The 22,141-nt window shown below is 36.4% G+C and overlaps 1 protein-coding gene across 1 annotated transcript in view; it reads left to right on the top strand.

The window, feature by feature from the left end:
• Positions 1–22,141, top strand: part of C2CD6 (C2 calcium dependent domain containing 6) — a gene marked incomplete at both ends in the record, with an annotated part of 90,845 nt that overhangs the window by 55,117 nt on the left and 13,587 nt on the right. The gene's annotated exons all lie outside the window — the stretch shown is intronic.

Here is a 22,141-nt window from a genome sequence, read left to right as displayed (position 1 = left end):
TCTACTCTTCACAGTGGATTTTGTGAGTAATTGGTTGATACTTTTCAGGGTATGGGATTATTTTCAGTGCAACCAGATGACTCTGTTTACTCTTCTTGACGTGATTCTAAGTCATGTCTTTGGCTTTCTGGATCATTTGCAGTCTGAAAAGAATATATGAAAGTCATTTTAAAAAAATGGTCTGATAGCCTGAAACCATAAAATATATAGAAGGAAATATAGGCGAAACACTACGTGATTTGCACATCAAAGACATCTTTACAGACACATCACCCAAAGCAGTGATAGTGAAGGCAAAGATAAACAGCTGGGACTATATCAAATTAAAGAGCTTTTGCACAGCAAAAGAGACAATAACAAAAACAAAGAGAAACCCCACCAACTGGGAGAACATTTTTGCACCCAACACTAATGATAAAGGACTGATCACAAAAATCTGCAAAGAGCTGATGAGACTCAACAACAACAAAGAAAATAATCCAGTCAAAAAATGGGCAGAAGAGCTTAAAAGAAACTTCTCTGAAGAGGAAATGCAAATGGCCAACAGGCATATGAAAAAATGTTCAACATCACTTGTCATCAGGGAAATGCAAATCAAAACTACCATGAGATACCATCTTACACCAGTGAGAATGGCACATATTAAAAAAACTAGCAACAACAAATGTTGGCGAGGGTGTGGAGAAAAAGGAACTCTTCTGCACTGTTGGTGGGAGTGCAAACTGGTCCAACCACTGTGGAAAGCTGTGTGGAGATTTCTGGACCTACTAAACATAGAGCTTCCATATGACCCAGCAATTCCACTCCTAGGTATTTACCCAAAGGACACAGAAACATCAATTCCAAAGAACACCTGCACCCCTATGTTTATAGCAGCACTGTTTACAATAGCTAAGCTTTGGAAACAACCCAAATGCCCAAAAATAGATGACTGGATCAAGAAGATGTGGTACATATATACCATGGAATATTACTCAGCATTCAAAAAAGATAAACACATGCAATTTGCTGCAACATGGATGGCGCTGGAAGGGATCATGCTCTAGCGAAATAAGCCAAAAAGAAAAAGAAAAATACCGGATGGTCTCACTCATAGCAGGAATCTAGAAAACTTAAATAAGGGACCAGGAAAATGAATAACTATAAGAAAGTGAAAATCAAAATCAACAAAAAACTATGAACCAGAGACGCTTTTAGGGGGGCGGGGGCGGGAGGGGAGGGATTGGGGTCAGAATGGGGGGCTGCAATTGTATGGGGAATATAACAATAAAATTTATAAAAAAAAAATAAAATAAAAAAATAAAAAAATAAAAAAGTGTGGAAGTTACCACAGTCACAAAATCCATTGCCAAGTTTAACTCTGTTCTTAGAGATGTTCCAGTACAATGGAAAGAAAGAGAGATTTGTTTACTAAGAAAGTGAAAGACAAGAGTTCTAACATTTTTTTTTGTTATTATTAAATGAAATGAGGGAAATGAAACCAAGTAATTGATCCAAAGTCACAGAGCCAGTGAACCACAGTAGACTTGAGTCTTAAACCTACCATATAGCCTCCTAAAGAAGTGATTTTAAAGAATGAGACAGGTACTTAATAGGGCACTATGAGAACAGAGAAGACAATATCAGATTTTATCATAAGAAAATATCAAAATGAATAATCCCAAAATGAAAGACTAACACAAAACCAGTAAAATATGAAGGTCATATGCATTAAATCTTTCATGATTAGGGGCCTCCCAGGTGGTGCAAGGGTTAAGCACAGCACTGTGAAGCTATCTGCAGCCACTGCAGCACAAGTTTGATCCCCAGTCGGCCAGGGAGCTAGCCACAAAAAAAAAAAAAAAAAAAAAAAAAAGGTCTGATAGTCAAGGTATTTGTGGGTCTTTCATGGTCCCTACCATCTGCAGGCACCTTGTACTGTTGGCCATTAGAATAACCTTTAAAAAAAGAGACTCGAAAAGATTTCTGACTCTATTGTTTTTACCCCCTCCAAGGTCACACTCCTTAGAATAAGGCGGTTTGATCACAGATTGCAGTTCTCCCCAGAAAGATCATTTCCTCTTAACTTTCCCCTGGGTGATGATTTGGATAAAGGGAATGCAGGAGCTTATAGATCTGTGTGAAAATTTGAAATTCTACTTTGGCCATTCCAGGACACAATACTTCTTTTCTCCCATTAAATGGCATCCTTACGTTGGCTTATTTTGTACACTGTGTGGAGCCAAGATAAAAGGGCCTCTGGGATCCAAACAGTCTGGTTCATAGGACTTTATTCATGGGAGCAGCATCTAGACCATTTTAAGTCTGATGTGCTGCTTGAAAGAGTGGAGAGCTTGAATGGTAATGAGTGTGTTTTGCATTTGAGAAAGATGTGCCTAATCATGGGAAAGAAGATAGACTGTGTTAGAATGAATTTTTGGCCTCGACACTTTACCGTGCCCTGTATTCGTGCCCATTTCCTATTCACTTTTTGGTTTTTCCTACTAGGGTGGAATGTACTTCTCCGCCCCTTGATTTCGAACTTAATTTGATTCACACCTCTTTACAGGGACAACCAATATCCAAAGATGAGTCATTCCAAAGCTTGATCACTTGCACCAAATTAGAAGAACTTTTAAGAGCCATGGGCCTACCCGGTGGCGCAGCAGTTGAACGCTGGGCTGGGCCTACGGGGAGGGTCCTACATGGCGTGCAGACCTCTCCTGCCGCGACCACTGCTCCCCTCATCAGTGTATTTCATCAGTCTGCCTGTTCTGCTCCCCGCTCTGGCTCTGGTGAATTTTCTGTTGCCTTCCCACGCTTCTGACTATACCCAGTGCCTGTATAAATAAATAAATAAATCTTAAAAAAAAAAAAAGAGCCTTACTAACTCTAGGAGTCCCTGCAGGGTCTGCTGAGGCCACCATTGAGACTAAGTGGTAGCTTGACTTCTCTTTCTGTCCAACCCTCTTTCTTTCCTCTCTCTTCTCAGATGTTGATCCCAGTGCTACTCCCTAATGTCTTATACATATATTTCCACCTCAGTGGTTGCCTTCCAGAGAACCAAAACTGTTAAAAGCAACAATAGATAACAAAGGGATAGTAAATGCTAAGAGAAAACTAACCCTAGAATCCCATTCATCTAAGTGACCACTCGAAAAAATCAATAATACATGTTAAAAACTTAAGAAAAAATAATGAAAAAGGTATATACTCCTCCAAATCTAGTAGAAAGGGAGAAGAGGAAATTTAAAAACCCATTCAACCTCATAGATTATAGGAAAGGAATATAAAAGGACTCTAGAAAAAAGCATTTTAATAGAATTAAATAAAATGGTAGAAATTCAACATGAGCTATCACAATAAATCTATAAATTAACTCAACCTTTTAGTTAAAATATTTTCAGATTTCAGTGAAAACAACAGACATCTAAAGATAATTCAAGGATTCTAAAAAATGAAACTAATGAGAAAAAAGAACTGGACAAATATTAACCAAAGGAAAGCTTTATATCACTACTGATAAAAGATTTCTATTTTATAAAATTATTATTGGGAGAATAAAACAGTACAACACTATTTAAAATAAAAACAACTCATCAAATATAGATAATTCTGAAGCTATACAAATATTGATATAACTTCAAGATGTATACAGCCTACAATAACATAATTTCAAAGAGAAATTGACAAACTGTAGTGAGATAATTTAATCTGATACTTTTTAAGATTAGTATTTCTGCCAATTAAAGCTACTTGGCAAGTAAAAAAGTAAGGATATAAAAATATGAACATAATTAACAACTTGATGTAGTGGACATATGATAAAGACTCTCCAGCAATAAGAAGATGTAGACCTTTTGCTTTGACATAATACCAATTGCCCAATTTTGCTTTTATTTCCTGTGCTTTTTGGTGTCATAGTCAAGAAAACACTATAAAGATCTATGTCCAGAAACGCATCTTCTAGGAATTTCATGGTTTAATGAATTATATATTTTAGTGTAATTCATTTTGAGCATGGTGTGAGTATGGTCCAATTTCATTCATTTGCATTGGATGTTCTTTTCCCAACACCATTTATTGAAGAGATTATCCTTTCCTCCATTGTGTATTCTTGGACTTTTTTCAAAGATTAGTTGACCATATATTCTCTATTCTCTTCCATTGTCTATATGTCTGTTTTTATGCCAATACTCATTTGGCTACTGTAGCTAACAATCTACAAAATGAAAAGGCAACCTACAGAATGTGAGAACATTCCAAGCCACATACCTGATGAAGGGTTAATATCCAAAATATATAAGAACCTCCTACAACTCATAGCAAAAAATAAAAATAAAAAACAAATTAGAGCAAAAGAAGTGAGTAGCCATTCACCCAAAGAAGGCATCCAAATTACCAATACCTACATGAAAAGGAGCTTTTCATCAGTAATCATTAGGAAATAACTTTTGTATGCATTAAGTCACTTAGTTCTGGCTCCTTTCAATTCTGTCTTTGTCTTTTGTCAGTTTACTTATGTATCTTTGCACATATTTCTTTGCATTTATTCTCCTTGAAGTCTGTTGAACTTCTTAGATATGTAGATTTGTGTATTTTATCAAATTTGAGAAGTGTTTGGCCATTATTTCTTTGTGTATTCTTTCTGACCCTTTCTGTCTCTTCTGTGACCTTCATAATATGTATGTTTGGTAAATTTAATGGTTGTCCCCCAGTTTCTTTAGGCTCTGTTAATTTTTCTTCATCTTTCCTTCTCAGACTAAATAATTTCAACATCCTACCTTCAAGTTCACTGATTCTAATCTTCTGCCTGCTTCAGTGATACTACTGAAGTCCTCAAATGATTTTTTTTCCAGTTTTGTACTTTCTGATCCAAAATTTCTATTTAGTTCTTTTTTATATTTTATATATGTTTTTATTTATAGTCTCATTGTTATTTTCTTGGCTTCCTTTTGTTTATTGTTTATGGTTCCCTTTAGCTCTTTGATAATATTTAAGAAAGATTTAATAATTTTTGTTTAGTAATTCCAATATCTGGGCTTCCTCAGGGGCATTTCTTTTTTTTTTTTTTCTTCTATGGATAGGCCGTATTTCCTGTTTCTTTGTATGCCTTGTAAATTTTTGTTGGACATTGAGCATTTTAAATGTTAAAATATTACCTTTGAAATTATATCCTTCTCCTACTCCTGGGATTACTGTTATTGATTTTTGAGAGCTACAGTTATCTGTTTCTTTAGTGACTTAACCCAACTGTTTTTGCAAAGACAAGTATTTGTGGTGAGTCACATTGGACCAGATGTGTTCCATTATGTCCATAATGTGTTTCATTATGTCCGTAACCAACTAAAGACATGACAAACACCAAAATTTAGCTGCCCTTTTCTTCATTAAACCAGTCTCCTGGTTGCTGTAAATTCTATATTAGATTCCGGAATTTGAATAGTTGATCTGTCAATCTTTGACAGTTTATATTTGTTTCATGGGAGGGATCCTACTCCACCATTTTCCGTGATGTCACTTCTACCTTCACTTTTGATATGTGGTTTCTTTGATATTAATTTTATTAATAGTATCTAAGTATAGTATGTATAGTGTATATATAGTATTATTAATAACATACTAGGTAGGGCCTCCCTGGTGGTGCAGGCAGTTTAGCGCAGCACTGTGAAGCTGTCCACAGCCTCTGCAGTGCCAGTTCAATCCTGGCTGGCCTGTGAGAGTCCCACATGGCGTGGCAGACCTCTCCTATCTCGCCTGCTGCTCCTCTCAGCAGTGTTATTTCATCAGTCTGCCTGTTCTGTTCCCCGCTCTGTCTCTGGTGAATCCTTTCACCCTCCCATGCATCTGACCTGTACACCAGTTCTTATATAAATAAATAAATAAATAAATCTTAAAAAAAATAACATACTTATCCAACACATCAACAAAAAGAAATATAAAAACCATATGATAATATCAATAGATGCTGAGAAAGCTTTCGACAAAGTGCAACACCCATTCATGATAAAAGCCCTTGAAATTCTTGGGATACAAGGAACATACCTCAACATCATAAAGGCCGTCTATGACAAGCCAACAGCCAGTATCATCCTCAATGGTGAAAAGCTGAAAGCAATTCCATTAAGATCTGGAACAAGACAAGGATGTCCACTCTCACCACTGCTTTTCAATATAATACTGGAAGTCCTAGCCAGAGCAATAAGACAAGAGAAAGACATACAAGGAATCCAAATAGGAAAAGAAGAAGTCAAACTATCACTATTTGCAGATGATATGATAATATACATAGAGAACCCCAAAAACTCCACAGAAAAACTAATTCAACTCATCAATTAGTTCAGTAAAGTGGCAGGATACAAAATCAACACGCAAAAGTCAGTAGCCTTCCTATACACAAACAATAGATCTGAAGAAGAAGAAATCAAAAAAAACCATCCCTTTTATTATTGAAACAAAAAAAATCAAATATTTGGGAATAAATCTAACAAAAGAGGTAAAGGACCTATACAAAGAAAATTATAAAACACTGTTAAAAGAAATAGAAGAAGACACAAAGAAATGGAAAGACATCCCCTGCTCATGGATTAGAAGAATAAACATTATTAAAATGGCCATCCTACCAAAAGCAATATACCAATTCAATGCTATTCCAATCAAAATTTCAATGTCATTCTTCAAAGAAATAGACCAATTATTGATGAAATTCATATGAAATCACCAAAAACTCCGAATAGCCAAAGCTCTCCTGAAAAAAAAAAGAAGGAAATGGAGGCATCACACTCCCAGACTTCAAACTATACTACAAAGCCATAATCATCAAAACTGCATGGTATTAGAACAAGAACAGACATACAGACCAATGGAATCGAATAGAAAATCCAGAAATAAACCCACAGATTTATGGTCAACTAATCTTTGACAAAGGAGCAAAGACTATGCATTGGAGCAAAGAAAGTTTGTTCAATAAATGGTGCTGGGAAAACTGGGTCGCTACATGCAAAAGAATGAAGCTTGACCACTACCTCACACCATACACAAAAATCAACTCAAAATGGATTAAAGAACTAGACATAAGACCTGAAACCATAAAATATATAGAAGGAAATATAGGTGAAACACTACGTGATTTGCATATCAAAGACATCTTTACAGACACATCACCCAAAGCAGTGATAGTGAAGGCAAAGATCAACAGCTGGGACTACATCAAATTAAAGAGCTTCTGCACAGCAAAAGAGACAATAACAAAAACAAAGAGAAACCCCACCAACTGGGAGAACATTTTTGCACACAACACTAATGATAAAGGACTGATCACAAAAATCTGCAAAGAGCTGATGAGACTCAACAACAACAAAGAAAATAACCCAGTCAAAAAATGGGCAGAAGAGCTAAAAAGAAACTTCTCTGAAGAGGAAATGCAAATGGCCAACAGGCATATGAAAAAATGTTCAACATCACTTGTAATCAGGGAAATGCAAATCAAAACTACCATGAGATACCATCTCACACCAGTGAGAATGGCACATATTAAAAAAACTAGCAACAACAAATGTTGGCGAGGTTGTGGAGAAAAAGGAACTCTCCTGCACTGTTGGTGGGAATGCAAACTGGTCCAACCACTATGGAGAGCTGTGTGGAGATTTCTGGACCTACTAAACATAGAGCTTCCATATGATCCAGCAATTCCACTCCTAGGTATTTACCCAAAGGACACAGAAACATCAATTCCAAAGAACACCTGCACCCCTATGTTTATAGCAGCACTGTTTACAATAGCTAAGCTTTGGAAACAGCCCAAATGCCCAAAAATAGATGACTGGATCAAGAAGATGTGGTACATATATACCATGGAATATTACTCAGCATTCAAAAAAGATAAACACATGCAATTTGCAGCAACATGGATGGCGCTGGAAGGGATCATGCTCAGCGAAATAAGCCAAAAAGAAAAAGAAAAATACCGGATGGTCTCACTCATAGCATGAATCTAGAAAACTTAAATAAGGGATCAGGAAAATGAATAACTATAAGAAAGTGAAAATCAAAATCAACAAAAAACTATGAACCAGAGACACTTTTTGGGGGGTGGGGGCCGGGAGGGGAGGGATTGGGGTCAGAATGGGGCATGTGCAGTTGTATGGGGGAATATAAAAATAAAATTTATTATTAAAAAAAAATAACATACTAAGTATAGTATTTATAGTATCTAAGTTACTACTTTTTGTTTCCTGGGGCTTGGAGATAACCAGAAGAGGTCAATAGTATCCAAAGCAATATCTTCTTTTTTTCCTTGCTATTTTCTGCCTCAACCACCTATGAATACAATGTTTCAGCCATACTTGTTATCCCCATACTTCTAGTTTCACTGGTTAAGTTGTAAATGCTTTCTTTTCATTAGATAAGATATAATAAAATGGTAACATTGGATCTTATTATTTTAGCCATCAATAATGCTAATTTAAAAGATCATATTGATATTTAATTATTTTTTCTATTCATTTTCTCTGATCTATTCTTATTTCAGGGTTCAAAATATCCCACAAGCATAAGTAAAAGACCTAATACTATGGCTACTTTTGTAGGTAAGATATTACTTATATATATTGTTATAATTTTAAATATTCATCTAAATTGAGAATTTGAATTCATAAAATAGCTATTATCAAGATTTTCCTTGCAATGTAAATTACTTTATTGTTTTGAGATTGTTGGCAAGAGAAATTTATGGAATTATATTATTAGTGGAAAATTGAAGAATGGAAAATACACCTGACCTTAAAATTCTAGATAATATTTATTTTGCATGTACTATAATATTGTTTTAATAAACCATTTGTTGTCATGTTAGAAAAAATAACCATTTTCAATGACATGCAAGAATTATAAGACACTTTAGGAGACTGAGCTACTTGGGTACCCATAATATGATTCCTACAAAACTTTAATTCTAGTATCCTTTGGATTCTTTTAACCATGGAAGAACTTTTGGAGTAAAATTTGGTGGAGCATCCAGCAAGATCCTTAATATATTATTTCCAAGTATTTCTTGAAAGGGGAAAATATTCTATCAACTATAAGAAAATATAAATTGGAGGATTAACTGCTTCTTGCCTTGTCTTATCACTATCTTTGTAAACTTAGGCTATTGTTTGTTTCTCAAAGTCTCAATTTTCCCATTTTAAAGTTGAAGTGAGGGACTAGGTACTAAGAATAAACATTTCCATAAGTCTTTGCAGTGCCTCATGTCTTCATATCTTTGTAAATAGTTCCTATATAGTAATTTGTTTAATCTTTCTACAACCCTGTAAAGCTGACACTATTATCCTAGTTTTATAGGGAAGGCAACTGAGACATGGAAAAGGTAACTCATGTTAAAATTCTTTAAAAGACTGTGAGAAATGTCTGTGAACCAGTCTCTGATGAGCAAAGTCTTTATAAGCAGACTTTATAAGCAGTCCAAATCAATTTCAGAATTGGATTGAACACCTATGGTGTATCCTTTTTTTCAAAAGTAAATGCTTGTTTTTAATTCTCATTTTATCTTGCTCTTGGGCAGGCTATTATATCTTCTTCACCCTTTCTCTCCACCCCCAATCTCAGAAACCTCACTTGTTTATTGGAAAGCAGTTAATATCACCACTATATCTTACTTGTTAATTGATATCCACTAGTTCAATATTTTACTTTGTTCAATCCTTCTCTATGTAAATGTCCAATATTTGTCTTTAAGCTGACTAGCTTGACTACACATAATTCCCTCAGACATCTTCCATTTTGTTGTAAATAGCAGCTACATAGTATCACATGATGTGGATTACCATATCTTGATTCAGTCTTCTATTGATAGTAATTTAGTTTGCTTCTGCATGTACATTTTAGCCCAGAACCACAATTCATTCATTGAAGGCCATAATTGTTTCGATCCATATTTTATAAATTCTTTTGGTTTATTATGTAAGAATCCTCTCTACATTCATAAATTTTCTTGAGGACATATACAACTACTCATGAAACAAACCTGGAATGCAAATTGTATCCATAGCTTTACAGAGTAAGGTATGTCTAACAAGCATGTGATGGAAGATTAGCCATTGGTTGCTAGAGGACAGGTTGAAAGGAGATACCAAGAAGGATAAGTAAGAGCATGTCTTTTAAACATCTAGTCAAGCATAGATGTTAATAACATACATAATCCTTAAGAGCCACAAAAACTTTCAGAAGCAACTAGAGTACAGTGATAAGATTTTTGCTGTTTTAGTTTTTATTTTATTTTTGGAACTGGCATTATCAGCCAGAAAAGTAGAAGTACTAATACAATCATTTAGTAAAATCTAACTAAAAAAATGATCTTTTATGTACAGAGCATGATGACATTTAATTTTAATTATTTAATGTATGTACATTAACAATACTATTAAAATAATAATTAGATAACATTTATTTTACCATAATCATTGTAATCTATTAGGTGACAAACCCAAGGGTCCAGTGCATCAGGGGTCAGTGGAGAGGAAGAATTAATGATGATAACAGTAACAACACAATTGGCATTTATTTTGTGCTTTAGCCCTTTATAGCACAATAATCCTGTGAGAAAGGAGCTTAATCTTTCCATAGATGATAAGACAGAGAGAAGCAGGATAACTTTCCAAAGTTAGACGGTTGGTGATTTGCAGAGACTGAGTCCAAGAAGCTTGGCTTCAGAGCTTGTGCTCTTAGCCACTATGCTACACAAGCATCAGTTAGAGACAAGTCTACAGGTCATATCAAATGCCACACATTCCAGCTTATATTATCAATTTTTTCATTATTTTTCAGACAAATTAATGAAAGATAAGACTTATGCACCAAAAAATACAAATGTAAAGGGGAAAAGTGTAAGTATATTGCTATGTCTTTTACAAGTCATAGTTAACCTTTTGCATTGTTTTGAAGAAATTAATATTTACTGACCGTGCTTGTCATCAGGAAAACATTTTATTATGAATTTATAAGTTCATTTTAAATCAATTATCTTTTTACTCATAATTACAAATTTATAAATGATTATAAAATAATGTTAACTTTAGACTACACCATTTAATTCTTTACTTATGCCTCCTCCAAAATAGTTATTGCTTAGTAAGCCAATTACAATAGCACCAGAACCTACTTGCCCCACTGTCACAAAGAAGATATCAGCAGGGTCAAGGGGATAGCTCATTGTTTATCTGCAACAAGGCAGTGTGAGCTGTTGCCTCACTTTTGCTGGGGAGAGCTAGTGGAAAAGCTGAATATACATACTATATGGCTTGCCCCCAGGCTGCTCCCCAAGAGAGTGGCTGCCTGCTTAAGAGATTTTAAAGGATCCAGAGCCCTCTCCTAATATAAGATCCAAAGTGACAAGGCTGGGCCTCTCTGGTGGCGCAGGAGTAGAGCGCAGTGCTGTGAAGCTGTCCGCAGCCTCTGAAGTGCCGGTTCAATCCCCACCAGCCGCGGAGCAACCCACATGGTGTGGCAGACCTCTCCTGACTCACCCACTGCTCCCCTCAGCAATGTATTTCGGTCATTCTGCCTGTTCTGTTCCCCACTCTGTCTCTGGTGAATCCTCTCACCCTCCTGCACATCTGGCCTATACCCCAGTTCTTGTATAAATAAAATAAATCTTAAAAAAGAAAAAAAGATTTAAAAAAAACACAAAGTGACAAGGCTATGGTTGAAAACCACTTGACTAAGAGCCAGGAAAATCACAGTATCAATGAAAGAAAAAATCATCAGCAGATGTCAACAAATATGAAGCAGATATTGAAATAATCTGACAAGAATTTTGAACAATCACCATAGAAATGCTTCATCAAGCAATTATAAAATCCCCTCAAGCAAATGAAAAACTAAAATTATCAGAGAGAAGTTGTAAAAAAAAAAAAAGATGAAATGGAAATTATAGACTTGAAAAAGACAATAACTAAAATAAAAATCTCACTGATAGGATTCAGTAGTAGAGGGCAAATGACAGAGGATAGGAGAAGTGAACCTGATGCAGTATCAATTTACCAACATGACTAGCAGAGAGAAAATAAACTGGAAAAAAAGAGAACAGTTTCAGAGACTGTGAAACAATAACACAATGTTAATATTCACATATTGACACTCCTTCTCAGAAGGAGTGGAGAGAGGAGAAGGACAAGAGGAGAGGGAAAGAGAGGGAGATAAAGAGGAGCGGGAGGAGGAAGAGAAATAAAATATTCTGAGACAAAGGAGAAGCAGCGGATTTGTTGATAGGAAACATTCACTTAAGGAATGGCTAAAGAAATGTCTCTAAAAAGAAAGAGATAAGGGGCGGAGCAACATGGCAGCGAGGAGACGCTGCGAGTAAGATCTCCCATTAAAAAAAGTTAATAGGGAGGAAAAGCGGCAGGTCCCAGTGAGAACTGGGACACGAAAGATAAACGGACGACTCCAGCAAACTGCCCGAAGAAGAAAGTTGCCATAAAAGAGGACCAGAAGGGAGGGAAGCGCAGAACCCTGCTCCCCTCCCCCGCCCACAAAGTCGGCACTCTCCCACTGGCAGAGAGGAGGGAAACAACAAACCAAAACGGCCAACAAGAAAAACGGACGCAGCAAGTGGGACTGTGAGTGGAAAGGAACTATTTCAGCCACCACAACCCGTGAACAGGAGCTGTGGAGAACCCTGCAGGATCCGCCGCGGAGGTGAGGTCCAGGCGCCATTAAAGAGAGCCCCGCCCCCCAGGAGGAGACCAGCACCAGCACACAGCCCCGGCCACCTGGTAAGCTTGCCCGGAAAGCAGCGCGCTGATCCAGATCGGATCGCAGCTGCCCAGGTCCCCGTGCCTGCGACCTAGGCTTGCGGGGAGACCGTGGAGGCCCTCCTTGAGTGAGCAGGAACAAGGCGCCCAGGCAGGGAAGCGGGATTCAAAAGGCGCCATTCCCGCGCCACTGATCTGGGCTACAGCCCGCGTCCTGGAACTGAGGGCTTTGGCACTGAGACCCGGGGCACGAAATTAGGGGCGTGGGTTCCCCACGACGGTGGGGCACAAGGCAGACACAGCACCCCAAAGCCGTTGAGGTGTACCCTACCATCCCCGCTCTGCTCCCTGTCCCACGGGGTGGAAAATCAGCTTCCCAAGGGCTCTAGGAGAGATCTCTGGCGCCACCTAGCGACTTGAAGCCAGCAGAGGCTCCTGAAGGAGCTAGTGGCCAGCTGGGGAGTTAGCCCACACCGGGCCCCTTCCGAACAAGTAGTCTGAGCTCACAGGGAGAGCGAGCACCCACAGCCGGGGCAGACCAGGCGCGCAGAAGAGTGTGCCTGAGACCAGACGCGCAGGGAGTGTGTCCCACATCACCATTTTAGAACAGGGACATTTCTTCAGTAAAGACTACCTGCAGAAGGCTTCCTCAGGAGCCAGAGGTGAGCGGGGGAAGTTCGCCCACGCCAGACCCCCTCTGGCCTGCAGTCCAAGCCCAGAGGGGGAGCAGGAACCCACCGCCGGGGCAGACCAGGCGCACAGGGGAGTGTGTCCCCACATCAGCATTTTAGAACAGGGACCTTTCTCCAGTAAAGACTGCTTGAAACTGACAGATGACTCCTGGAGGAACCAGAGGGGAGCAGAGAAGCCCACCCAAGATGCCGGCCAGTCCCAACAACACAGTGTCCCAACGCGTACGGCAAATTAGAAAACAGACAGTAGGGAGGAGAAGAACCACACGCAACCTAGCAACTCTCCAGAGAAAAAGCACACCACAAAAAGAAAGCCAGCCCCCAGATTGCAACGACAATAACTTGGAAGAATTTCTGAGCCTTCCAGAAAGAGAATTTAAAATTGCCGTGATTAAAAAACTGACAGAAGTCATAAAGGAAAACAATGATAAGGGAAAAATAATCAACGATCAGAAGAATGCAATTGAGTCCCTAGAGAGGGAAAACAATGGTCAGAAGAAAGAAATTGAGTCCCTAAAGAGGGAAGTAAAAGAAATGCAGGAGATCAAAGAATTAATGGAAGAACTAAAGAATTCTGGGAAAAGCAATGAAAGCAGAATAGATGAAATGGAAGAACGAATAAGTAATCTTGAAGACACAGAAATAAAAAGAACCAAAACAGAAAAGGAAAGAGAAGTACGAAGGAAAAAGAACGAGGAAAGACTTCGGGAACTATCTGACTCCATGAGGAAAGGAAATATAAGAGTTATAGGAATACCAGAAGGAGAGGAGAGAGAAGTAGGAACAGAGAAAATATTCAAAGAGATAATTGAAGAGAACTTCCCAAATGTGAAGAAGGAGCTGAAAATTGATATACAAGAAGCAAGAAGAACACCAAACTTCCACGACGAAAGGAAAAATACAGCAAGACACATAATAGTAAAGCTCCCAAGAATCCAGGACAAGGAAAAAATAATGAAGCTGGCAAGAGGGAAGAAACAGATAACATTCAAAGGAAAACCAATCAGGCTGACATCAGACTTCTCCGAAGAAACACTACGGGCAAGGAGAGAGTGGAGGGACATAGTCAACAGACTCCAAGAAAACAGATGCCAACCAAGAATACTCTATCCCGCAAAGCTCTCCTTCCTCTTTGAAGAAAGAATATGGACCTTCCCAGACAAACAAAAACTCCGGAATTTCATTGCAACTAAACCCCCACTCCAAAAAATACTACAAGGAGTCCTAAAGCCAGAACCTCAGAGGGACGAATAACAATGAAAGAAGGCCAAAAAAAAAAGTTATTAAAAGAATAAATAAATAAAATCAAAGGAAAGACAAACACAATGGCAAATACAGATGTTAACATATCAATATTAACTCTAAATGTAAATGGACTAAACTCTTCAATAAAAAGACACAGAGTTGCAGCCTGGATTAAGAAACAAAACCCAACCTTTTGCTGTCTCCAGGAAACACATTTAGCTACAAAAGATAAAAATAGGCTCAAAGTTAAAGGATGGAAAACAATCCTACAAGCAAATGGACCAAAAAAGAAAGCAGGAACAGCTATACTTATATCAGATAAAACAGATTTCAAACTCAAAAAGATAAAAAGAGACCCCAATGGTCACTACATTATGATCAAGGGGACAATACTTCAAGAAGAAATAACACTCATTAACATATACTCACCAAACGAAGGAGCACCAAAATATATCAGACAACTGTTGTCCTCTCTGAAAACAGACATCAGAGAAAACACATACGTAGTGGGAGACTTCAACACACCACTATCAACAATGGATAGATCAACAAGACAAAAAATAAGTAAAGAAACCAAAGCTCTAAATAAGGACCTAGAGCAATTGGGCTTAACAGACATCTATAGAACACTAAACCCCAAAAAAACGGAGTACACATTTTTCTCAAGCGCACACGGATCATTCTCCAGGATCGATCACATACTGGGGCACAAGACAAACATCAACAGATACACCAAGATTGAAATCATATCAACCATCTTTTCTGACCATGAAGGCATCAAACTAGAAATAAACCATAAAAAGAAGGCAAGGAACTTTCCTACCTCATGGAGATTAAAAACCACACTACTGGAAGACCACTGGACTAATGAGGAGATCAAAGAAGAAATTAAAAAATTTTTTGAATTGAACGACAAGGAGGACACCAATATCCTAAATGTATGGGATGCAGCAAAAGCAGTAATAAGAGGAAAATATATAGCAATAGAAGCTCACATCAAGAAACAAGAAAGAACGCAAAGAAACAACCTAATCTCGAAGCTCAAAGATCTAGAAAAAGAACAACAAAAAAACCCCAAAACCAGTAGAAGAAAAGAAATAATAAAAACCAAAGCAGAAATAAATGAAATTGAAACTAAAAAAACAATCCAAAAGATCAATGAAACCAAGAGCTGGTTCTTTGAAAAAATCAATAAAATAGACAAACCCCTAGCCAGGCTCACAAAGGAAAAAAGGGAGAAAGCACAAATAAACAGGATCATCAATGAAAGAGGAAAAATCACAACAGACACAGCAGAAATCAAAAGAATAATCAGTAACTACTATGAACAGTTATATGGAAACAAGTTTAACAATCTAGAGGAGATGGACAAATTCCTACAACTCTACAATCACCCAAAGCTAGATAAAGAAGAAATAGAACACCTAAACAGACCAATTACAATTAGCGAAATTGAAATGGTAATAAAAAACCTCCCCAAAAACAAAAGCCCAGGACCTGATGGATTTACAAATGAATTCTACCAAACATTCAGAGACGAATTAGTGCCTATCCTTCACAAACTCTTCCAAAAAATTGAGAAGGAAGGGACAATACCAAACACGTTTTATGAAGCCAACATTACACTAATACCAAAACCGAACAAGGACAACACAAAAAAGGAAAACTACAGGCCAATCTCCTTAATGAACACTGATGCAAAAATCCTCAATAAAATTTTAGCTATCAGAATCCAACAATGTATCCATAAGATAATTCACCACGACCAAGTAGGATTCATTCCAGGGACACAAGGATGGTTTAACATCCGAAAATCAATCAACGTTATCCAACACATCAACAAAAAGAAATATAAAAACCATATGATAATATCAATAGATGCTGAGAAAGCTTTCGACAAAGTGCAACACCCATTCATGATAAAAGCCCTTGAAATTCTTGGGATACAAGGAACATACCTCAACATCATAAAGGCCATCTATGACAAGCCAACAGCCAGTATCATTCTCAATGGTGAAAAGCTGAAAGCAATTCCATTAAGATCTGGAACAAGACAAGGATGTCCACTCTCACCACTGCTTTTCAATATAATACTGGAAGTCCTAGCCAGGGCAATAAGACAAGAGAAAGACATACAAGGAATCCAAATAGGAAAAGAAGAAGTCAAACTATCACTATTTGCAGACGATATGATATTATACATAGAGAACCCCAAAAACTCCACAGAAAAGCTAATTCAACTCATCAATCAGTTCAGTAAAGTGGCAGGATACAAAATCAACACGCAAAAGTCAGTAGCCTTCCTATACACAAACAATAAATCTGAAGAAGAAATCAAAAAAACCATCCCTTTTGTTATTGAAACAAAAAAATCAAATATTTGGGAATAAATCTAACAAAAGAGGTAAAGGACCTATACAAAGAAAACTATAAAACACTGTTAAAAGAAATAGAAGAAGACACAAAGAAATGGAGAGACATCCCCTGCTCATGGATTGGAAGAATAAACATTATTAAAATGGCCATCCTTCCAAAAGCAATATACAGATTCAATGCTATTCCAATCAAAATTTCAATGTCATTCTTCAAAGAAATAGAACAATTATTGATAAAATTCATATGGAATCACAAAAAACCCCAAATAGCCAAAGCTCTCCTGAAAAAAAAGAAGGGAATGGAGGCATCACACTCCCAGACTTCAAACTATACTACAAAGCCATAATCATCAAAACTGCATGGTATTGGAACAAGAACAGACATACAGACCAATGGAATCGAATAGAAAATCCAGAAATAAACCCACAGATTTATGGTCAACTAATCTTTGACAAAGGAGCAAAGAATATGCATTGGAGCAAAGAAAGTTTGTTCAATAAATGGTGCTGGGAAAACTGGGTTGCTACATGCAAAAGAATGAAGCTTGACCACTACCTCACACCATACACAAAAATCAACTCAAAATGGATTAAAGAACTAGACATAAGACCTGAAACCATAATATATATAGAAGGAAATATAGGCGAAACACTACGTGATTTGCACATCAAAGACATCTTTACAGACACATCACCCAAAGCAGTGATTGTGAAGGCAAAGATCAACAGCTGGGACTACATCAAATTAAAGAGCTTTTGCACAGCAAAAGAGACAATAACAAAAACAAAGAGAAACCCCACCAAGTGGGAGAACATTTTTGCACACAACACTAATGATAAAGGACTGATCACAAAAATCTGCAAAGAGCTGATGAGACTCAACAACAAGAAAGAAAATAATCCAGTCAAAAAATGGGCAGAAGAGCTAAAAAGAAACTTCTCTGAAGAGGAAATGCAAATGGCCAACAGGCATATGAAAAAATGTTCAACATCACTTCTCATTAGGGAAATGCAAATCAAAACTACCATGAGATACCATCTCACACAGTGAGAATGGCACATATTAAAAAAACTAGCAACAACAAATGTTGGCGAGGGTGTGGAGAAAAAGGAACTCTTCTGCACTGCTGGTGGGAGTGCAAACTGGTCCAACCACTGTGGAAAGCTGTGTGGAGATTTCTGGACCTACTAAACATAGAGCTTCCATATGATCCAGCAATTCCACTCCTAGGTATTTACCCAAAGGACACAGAAACATCAATTCCAAAGAACACCTGCACCCCTATGTTTATAGCAGCACAATTTACAATAGCTAAGCTTTGGAAACAACCCAAATGCCCAAAAATAGATGACTGGATCAAGAAGATGTGGTACATATATACCATGGAATATTACTCAGCATTCAAAAAAGATAAACACATGCAATTTGCAGCAACATGGATGGCGCTGGAAGGGATCATGCTCAGCGAAATAAGCCAAAAAGAAAAAGAAAAATACCGGATGGTCTCACTCATAGCAGGAATCTAGAAAACTTAAATAAGGGACCAGGAAAATGAATATAAGAAAGTGAAAATCAAAATCAACAAAAAACTATGAACCAGAGACACTTTTAGGGGGGCGGCGGCGGGAGGGGAGGGATTGGGGTCAGAATGGGGGGGCTGCAATTGTATGGGGAATATAACAATAAAATTTATTAAAAAAAATAAAAATAAAAGAAAAAAATATATATAAAAAAAGAAAGAGATAAACAGAAGTTATGGGACTTCAGAAAGAAAAGAACATCAGACTGGGAAAAGTTTCCCTTTATTTGAGTGACTACCCTGCTTTTCATGCATTCTTAAAGAATCTGTAATGGTTTAGCAAAAATATAACCCCATCTGCTGTGATATCCAATGTAAGTAGAGGAAATAATGACAGTTTTTAAAATAGGGAACATGAAGGGATTTAAGTGGAAGGAAGATATCTGTACTTCACGTGAAGAGGTAAAATATCTATACCAGTAGATTATGATAAGCTATTTAAATATGTTATAATACCTAACACAAACACTATAAAACAACTATAAAAGCAATAGCCTCAAAAAAACTGTAAATAAATCAATGTTGAAACTTAAAAAAATATTCAAATAGCCCACAGGGAACAAGTATTTGATAAGATTCAAAATCCATTGATGATTAAAAAGAGAACCTAAAAAAAATGAGGATAGAGGAAACATACCTCTAATTATTTATTTTTTCTTTAATAGTTTTATTGTATTATTTTTTAGTGAGGTAATGTTGGTTTTACAACACTGTATATGATTTAGAGTTATAGGTTCTCAACTCTCCAGATATATGCTACCACATCTCAAAATAGTTTAATTTAAAAAAAAAAAAGGATAACTTACCTTAATATTTTCCTTACCAGAGATAGATCTTCATATGAGAAAAAACTAAATTAAATTGAACAAGACTATTTACCTGGCAACCCATAAAGCACAGGTTGTCTACAGTCAAGAGACTTAGAAAATTGAAAGAATCTATCACCTAGGGCAACAAGCTTGTAAACTGAAGACCTAGCAGAGTTCTAGAACAAATTCCTGAAAGTCTAAGCTAATTGCTTCACAAACAAGTTGCAAAATCTTCTGAATTCTGATAAAATAAGCTTTGAAGTTGTTTCAAGTTAAAAGAAGAGGTTTTTGTTTGTTTGCTTCTTTGTTTTATGAACCAAGGTAGACAGTGTGCTAAAGAAATGCAGTATTTTGAGACAAGCATCTGAAGTGCTAACCTGATTTGCAAAGGACTAACATCTTTTCCATTTTATAGCTGATTCAGGTGACAGTCTTTCAATAGTTTGTTCACATTTTCAGAGCCTCTGCATAAGTTAAGATGCTCAAGATATAGCTTGATTAGTTTCTATTTAACCCTTCACAATGACTGGGGACTAAATCATTTCCCCAAACGTCAGGGTGGAAGAAAGGTGGGGAAGAATAAAGGATTTAATTTTCCCTATCAATAGAAAGTCAGTGTTTGGTGATAGTAAAATGACTAGTTTTGATACAGGAAAAAAGAAAAAGCCTGGTAATTGCCAGGGATAGAGGGATCGGAGAAGGGGAAATTGGTATTTAATGAGTATAGTTTTTATTGTGCAAAATAAAGTTGTAGAGCTCTGTTGCACAATGATAAATATACTTAACACTTTTGGACTTTATACTTAAAAGTGGTCAATTGTTTTTATTTTTATTTTTTAAACTTTAACTATTTTTTAAACATTGTTATTTTTTCGCAGTGTAGGATTTCTCACTTCAGGTGCAGTCACCAGTTTCCCCACCACCATGTTATGTGTTTTTATTTTTTCTATTTAACTAAGCATTCTGTTTAGTACATGTTATGTGTTTTTAGTCACAGTACAAATAAAGTGAAAAAAATTGCTGGAAATGCATACTCACTATTTGTAATTGCTCAAAGTTTGGCACCTTCATTTACCTTAATTTTTTAGATAAAACTAATAATTGACTTAACTAACTACATTTGTTACATTAAATAACATTAGTATGATTTCACACTTTCTTTATACAAATTTGAAATCTCCTACCATTAACACCCTGCTACCATGTTTTATTGTCCTGTGGTTCTCCCAGCTTACATGAAAGACTTTTGTTCTTTAGAATGAAGGAATAAATTAATTTTGTTAGCCCAGATAAGTTTCTTTTTTAAATTATGCTAGTTTCTATAATTTGCAAATGAGAGCCTTGACTACATAGATCATTTCTTCCCACTAATTTGAAGTATAACCTTTATTATTTGCTAAAATTACTTATTAACATGTCTTGTTTCAATACTCTGTATTCTGTCCCAGTAGATGATTTTGCTGTCTCTACTACATTGTTATACTACTTTAATTACTATGGCTTAAAACCCATTTTACTATCAGTAGGGAATTTGCATATCTACTTTTTCATCATTTTCTTGATACTTCTTATATATTGTTTCTCACCTATGAAGTATTAAAATTATCTTGGCAAGTTCTATAAACTCTGAGGTTTTGATTGGAATTATATCTGCCAATTAATTTGGCATGGTGTGATACCTTTTTGAGAACCACTGAAAATGCTAACTCAATATAGTGTCTAAAGCATTTTGCAACCTTTTAAAATTACATCAGTGTTAAAAAAATAAGATAAAATAAAATAAAATTACATCAGTGTTAAAAAATAATAACAATACAAAACACAACAAAACAATAACAGACAATTATAAATCAGAGATATCCTGCAGGGGAGGAGGTGGGAGAGGGTGGGAATGAGGAGCACAGGGGACTGTGGTGATGGTGCACGGGTGCATTGGTGAGGGAAATTCTATGGGGACTACACCTGAGGGGGGGTAGTGGGAAGCAAATACTGTTTAAAAATGAACAATGATATAAAAAAATTAATATCCTGAAATTTCAATTTTTTGCTACTTTTATTTCTGCTTGAACCTGCTATACATTATCTTGGGAAATATACTTGCTTTACAAGCAGTCTAAAATTAATAATTCTCTCTTTATAAGGTGTATTTTTCACCACAAGAATACTGTCCACCATATTTCAGATCAAAATATACAGAATTCAGACCAAGACTTCAGGTGAGTCCTGAGTTATCCTATGACAATATTAACTATACTTCAATACTAGGTTTCTCTAATACATTATTTAATTACGTATTCTAATACATAATTCAATGATTCCAAAACCAGTCTACTTATTAGAAACACATAAGAGTATGTATTTAAAAATATATATTCTGAGGTCCCACCTCTGACCTAATGAATCTCAATCTGGAAATGGAGTCTGGGAATCTTAATTTCTCATCATTTGGGTATCAATTTGCATTTGAAAAACAGAGTAAATTGTATTCATTAAAATAGAGTTTGAATTACTAATTTAAATAAGTGAAAATAAATATTAGGTGATTATTTCACATTTTGCTTTTTTCAATTGGATAATGTAGAGGTTGTATGAAAAAAGAGTTTGAATAAAAGACTTCATTTTGAAGGCTATTTCAGTGATTGAATAGCCTAATCCCAGAAGCTATAAAACTGCCTGTGGATATTACACTGGCATTTTACTATAATCTAG

Source organism: Talpa europaea, assembly GCF_964194135.1.
Source record: "Talpa europaea genome assembly, chromosome: 1".
Classification (NCBI taxonomy): Eukaryota; Metazoa; Chordata; class Mammalia; order Eulipotyphla; family Talpidae; genus Talpa; species Talpa europaea.
This window is presented reverse-complemented; position numbering and strand designations above follow the sequence as displayed.